This window comes from Elephantulus edwardii, unplaced genomic scaffold, assembly GCF_000299155.1.
Source record: "Elephantulus edwardii isolate Elephantulus edwardi_28Jun2011 unplaced genomic scaffold, EleEdw1.0 scaffold00270, whole genome shotgun sequence".
Classification (NCBI taxonomy): Eukaryota; Metazoa; Chordata; class Mammalia; order Macroscelidea; family Macroscelididae; genus Elephantulus; species Elephantulus edwardii.
The window spans coordinates 3204315-3209616 of NW_006400020.1; the positions used below are offsets into that span (position 1 = coordinate 3204315).

Sequence of the window (5302 nt, forward strand, 5' to 3'; positions counted from 1 at the left end):
TTTTTCTCAGTCTTACCCCCACCCCAATGCCAGCCTCATTCTACAACAGTGGCACCATATAGCATTTGTCCCTTTGTGACTGAGATACCTCACTCGAAACTTTGCTGTGCTCTTAAATGAGTTTGTAATAACACAGGAAATGCAGATTGTCTTGAATTCTTGAAGCTTGGAAAACTGAATTTGAAGCTTCCTTTCTTCTCTATAATGAGAAACTAAAATTTGAAAATTAAGCAGATAAGTGTCTTACTTGGTCCCTTGCTCTATAAAGCTAATAAATCTTCAATTAATATAGAAAAAAACTGTCAAAAAGAAACCAAAGATACCAATGGCTTCATATCAGAGACATAATGAACCACTTACATACCTGTGGTTTTGAAAATGAATACAGAAGCAAAAAAGTAGATACATAAAAATATCAGCAGACATAGGTAAATGTTAGGAAAATTTATTCAAGGAAGAATTAAAAATCCTGTGTTAGAATAAAGTATTCACAGTGTCATGTCATTTGAAATAAAGAATACATTTCAACTTTGTACCTGAAGTAATTTTAGTAATACATTTTAAAACGGCGTCTATTTATTGAGCTGTAGATGGTTAGCAGAAGAGGAAACCCCAAAATGAAATGGGCTGACAGATATAGCAGTGGATTGTGTGGATGGCACAGGACTGAGAAAGGTGCCTTTCTCTGGTGTGTGGGATTCACTGTGAATTGGAGATGTCTGATGGCATTTGACAGTAATATTTTCTTATCCAGTATTGTTTTTAACAAATATTTTTTCTTCAGGATAATGTAAAGTTTGCAGTTTTGTAACTATGTTCTTATATAGGGAGCTCTGGTGGCCTAGTGGTAAGAAGCTGCAGTGCAATCCTGAAGGCACTTGGTTCACATCCACTGGATTGGTAACCTTCTCCTGTGCAATTTACTGCTTCTGAAAAGCTGCTGGAGAGTCAGCTATGAATTGATTCCCACTTGATGGTGCACAACAACAACAACAACAACAACAACAACAACATGTGTTTGGATATTACAACAGATGATAACCTTTTCCCATAGTATTTGAGAGCATAGTCAATTTTGACTATTAATTTTTTTTAAAAAAATGAAGCATTTGTTGTTTTCTGAAAATATAATTAGAGCATTAAATAATATTGTTTAAACCAACATTTCACCATAACATATTATTTCTAAGTTAAAAAAATCTCTAGCAATAGTGCTTATTGATTTAATGATGAGCAAACACTCCCATATAAATCTTTCAGTGAAAGTGACATATTTTCCTGTACTTTGTGTTCAACTAAATTTTTAAAACATTCACTCAGAAATTATAACTGTCTTACCTAATTTTTTAATTTTTCTTTCTTGCTTGGAAACACTAATAGCTACTATATGTAGACAACTGCTGCCTCATCTTTGCTGATGTTTTCCCATCACCACTTTTCCTTTTTGTAATCATAGTATCTCTTTGTAAAAAGAATAGGAATAATAGTAGCTATTTGGTGCTACTTCTTTGTGCCAATGCCCTTAATGCCCCCATGTTAGAGTGTAATTACTTTTTTCAATTTTATTTAGAACTTATTTCTTCCTGAAATCTTTTCCTCATCTGGTAAAATATCAAGTATCGTGTTTGAGTTTCAAATTGTTTCTTGCAGAAGTTGAACATCTTTTTAAAATGGCTTGGGTTAAGATAAAGGAAGCATATTTTTTCAAACTTGTAAATGATATACAAAGAAAGCAAAGATAGTAAATAGTTTTAAAGGGCACATTTGTAGAAAGGTCTTGGAGAATAAGTCAGTATATTTAATCCATGAAGCCATTTTTGGCTTAATTATTTAAACATAAGTTATTTTTGTTGTTGTGTACCATTGAGTTGGAACTGACTCATAGCTGAAGCTCCAGCAGGTTTTCAGAGGCATTAAATCACACAGGAGGAAATTGCCCATCTTTCTCTTGTGGGGTTGCTGGTGGATTTGAACTGTGTACCATTGCATACAGGTTTTATTACTCCTCACTCTCACTCTCAATGTGAAATAGTCTGTAGGCAGTTTAGGCCTAGAAGTAGCTTAACAGCAGTGTTTAAAATGCATTTAGGGGTTGTGATTGACAGTGAATTTGAAACACACAAAAAAGTAATAATCTTGGAGTGCTCCTAGCTATATTCTTTATATGAGCAGTATTTGGAGTTGACCTTCCATAATGGAATAAAATCAATAGATGAACATTGTTGACCTGTTTTTTGTAAATTTTTCTACTCTATTATACTTAACATTGCATTTCTTTATAGTTCAAAACCTTGGTTTTTTATTGTAACCTTATTGTTAAGAATGTAAATGAAAAGAAACTATAGAGATGTGTTCCAAGATACACATTCCTTTTTATTGGACTGTGTGTGGGAGACTTTCTGCTTCCCCAGGTAAGATAGGATGTGCTTCCTGTCCCTTATCACTTGCCCTGAGTATCCAGCACCCCACCACACAATAGAGGGGGCCATGTCTCCAGGGCCCATTATACTCTTTTCTTTACCAGTAACCTGGATGAATTTTCCTCCCTTGGAACAATCTTGTCCCTGCGTTTCATCCTCAGGATCACCACCTAACCCCTTGCAGAGGAGACCAGAATGAACTCAGTTTTCTTTGTAGCCAGGTCAATGTTCTTAAAGGCTTTTTATTCTGAGTAGATTTGTTATTGGTTATTTTTTTTTTCTTTTACTTGTACGTTGGATTTTTTCTCCATATTATTCTATGTGTTGAATTTAAGGTACGTAGTTAGAACACAGAGAATAGAAGAATAGAAAATATTCTATTTCCAGCTGATGGCTGCTTTTAATAAGAGATGGTGATAGTCTGTCATTTTCCCCCCTTCCATTTCTTTCTAAAGAAATCACCTATATTCACTAAGTGCCTTCTCTTTGCATTCTGCTTTCGTAATGATTTGATTGATTGTGTCACCTTTGCAGTAGTTGAAAATGGATATGAGTACACAGTTTCAAGACCTCCCTGCTTCCTGGTGGATCATTTGGTCGTATGTAAGTGATTTAACAGTCATGCCGTCAGGATTTGCAGAGTAAATAATTTCCATCTCCATTACTGTATTTTTGTGTTTATGAACACTTACAGCAACATAATATTCCTCAGTTAAACTTACACAAGCTGAAATAATTCCGGCTAAAAATAAATAACCAAATTTTTAAAATCAAGCTAATTCGAACAATTTTTAGACTTCCATTTTTATAATAATTGTGAATGGATTGTATTTTATTTGAAATACTGATGACTCATAATTGATGTATAATTGGGGTTAGGTTTTTTTTTTTGTAAGAGTGCAGTCTGATTTCAGATTGTGATCTTACACACATTTAAACTCTAAGTCCTGTTACAGCTTTTTAAAGCTTCTTGTTTTTTAGCCAAAATATGTATCAGGAGCAGTTAACGATGAATAGCAATCTAAATTTCTTTTCATGATAGGCTATAAAAAGGTTTGAGATCCATGTCCTAATAATGAAAATACTATGCTGCTTTACTTATGAATATTTCTCCCTATTTCCTGCTTATCATATGCCTGATTACATGATGGTTCAGGCTAATTTAAGATGATAAATATTGATGTTTAAATTACAAATATTGAAACTTTATAGCCAAAGTTTTTTGTGTGTCATCAGTATTATTTATTTGTTTCTAAGTATGATAAATAACTAGTTCTAAGATAATTTTTATACAATGTGTAGCTCTCATCTTTAAACCAAATCTGTTCCTGTCATGTTGATCCCAGCACATGGCAACTCCATGCGCACAAGAGTAGGTCCTAAATAGGACACTTGAGTTAAAGGAGGGGGAAACCAGTAATGTGCAGAAATACTCTCATCACTCCCACCAAAAAGCGTATTTGAATTGGAATTTCCAAATGTGAGAAATACAAAAGGGATGAAAAAATACTAGCCCTAATGTTAGCCGTATGGTTGGCGTTAACCAGGATGAAGTGCAGGCTGTGACGCTCTGTAGCCACTGTGTGACCTACCCAAAGGCAATCAGAGTGCACTTCTTTCTTTCCTTCTTTTTTAACTAATTGGCCTGTGTTTAGTTTACTGAATGTCATCTGGACTCAGTAAAAAGCAAGTGACCTGCATTGAATTAGTGTAATTGTAATACAAACAGAATATCGCATAGTTTTGGTCTTATACAGGAAAGGAGAAAGTTGGAAAGATTTTTCTGTTTGATAAATAGAAACTGAAGATACAGGGATCCAGACCTGGTTCCTACTTGATTTTACCTTTCATTTCTTTTTGAAAAAAATCAATGTTTGTGCTTTTGGATAAATTTACCCTCTTTAAAAAAAAATACTGGTTTCCTCATTGAAACTTTCTAGGAAGGTGGGTGGGGTGTTGGGGTTTTTTTTTTGTTTTGCCCCCCTTAACCTTAAAAATAGAGTAAGCCATAGATCTAGTTTCTTTTTAATTAAACCAGAGTTTGTCCATCCAAAATGCAAGTACTTTTTTGCCTCACTGGACTTGTCAGGGACTTGACATATTATTTTGCCTTTATCATAGCTGATTTTGCAAAAATTATTTCAAATGCAATTTTATTAGTTTTGCAAAGTTTGTATTTATAATATGTCAAAGGAACAGAAAGTTGAAAAACTTAAATGTAATTTTAAATATGGTAATTTTTTTGTATCATATTTAAATTTTAATTGTATATCACTTTGATCTAGAATTGTTATATGCCCTCGAGTTGACTATAACTCATAGTATCCTATGAAAAACAGCTCTGAACTTGCCCTATTCTGAGCCAACCTCATCGTGTCTGATACACCTGACAGTATTGCCACAATCACTGTGCCGATCCCTGTCATCCAGGTTCTCCCTCTCCTGTGCTGACCTTCTACCCTTCCTACCATGACGTCCTTCTCCGAGGGCTGGCTCCTCCTGGCACCATGCCTAAAGTATGTGAGATGGAATTTAAAAATTCTTGCCTCCAATTAGCAACTTGGTTTTACCCTTCCCAGGACAAACCTGTTTGTTCTGTTGGTGATCCGTGGTATGTTCAGTACTCTTCTCCAGCACCACAACTCAAAGGCATCAATTCTTCTTCTGTTATCCTTAGTCATTGTCCAGTTCTCAGATTCATAGTAAGCCATTGTGAAGACCGTAGCCTATATCAGGCTCACCTTTAGTCTGTAGACTGACATCATTGCTATTTAGCACTCTGGAGAAGTCCTTGACAGCTGACTTTCCCAAAGCAACTCATCTTTTGATTTCTCTTTTTTTTTTTTCTATAATTATATTTTATTAATTTTCATAAACATTTA

General features: G+C 34.6%; 1 protein-coding gene and 1 pseudogene across 1 annotated transcript in view; one reads left to right on the forward strand and one right to left on the reverse strand.

The window, feature by feature from the left end:
- The window catches only part of STK3 (serine/threonine kinase 3), a 347232-nt gene that overhangs the window by 172173 nt on the left and 169757 nt on the right, over positions 1 to 5302 (forward strand). The window lies entirely within an intron of this gene.
- Positions 3139 to 5302, reverse strand: part of LOC102868753 — an 8911-nt pseudogene continuing 6747 nt past the window's right edge.